General features: G+C 45.1%; 1 non-coding gene across 1 annotated transcript; it reads left to right on the top strand.

Annotated features, from left to right (window-relative positions):
* The first annotated feature begins 209 nt into the window (after positions 1-209).
* On the top strand, positions 210-281 carry TRNAA-AGC. The gene has a single exon. It is a non-coding gene; the product is annotated as a tRNA-Ala (tRNA).
* The last annotated feature ends 244 nt before the right edge of the window (positions 282-525 follow it).

Genomic DNA, 525 nt, shown 5'->3' with positions numbered 1-525 from the left:
ATTGGGCGTCCGAGAGGGTGACCTGCAGTGGGAGATCCCAGGCCCAGCACGGGACTTTCGATATGACATTCAGTTTTCCTTCTCTCAGCGTAGCCAGGAAACAATATCCAGTGTAGCGAATTCAAAATTAAGTTCGACAAAATATGCATCATGGCATGACCGACAATAGTAACAGGTTATAGAGATATTTTGGCTAACCGCGAGTGCGAGGGGGTGTAGCTCAGTGGTAGAGCGCGTGCTTAGCATGCACGAGGCCCCGGGTTCAATCCCCGGCACCTCCAGTATTTTTTTTTTTTTCCTCCTCTCTCCTGGTTGTGTCATTGTTTGCAAAATCATGTCTATCATGTCGACGACTCGCCTCAATTTTGTTTTTTTGTTTTTTGTGGCACTTTCATTCTTTCTCTCAATTCTTCAAATTCATATGGAAATCAAGGAAATCAAGCTCCATTTTGCATTCAATATTGATGCATTTCTGCTCTAAGGCTTTGACACCACCCTGGGTGGCTGTGTCAAGAGACGAAAGAC

Source organism: Nomascus leucogenys, chromosome 22a, assembly GCF_006542625.1.
Source record: "Nomascus leucogenys isolate Asia chromosome 22a, Asia_NLE_v1, whole genome shotgun sequence".
NCBI lineage: Eukaryota > Metazoa > Chordata > Mammalia > Primates > Hylobatidae > Nomascus > Nomascus leucogenys.
This window is presented reverse-complemented; position numbering and strand designations above follow the sequence as displayed.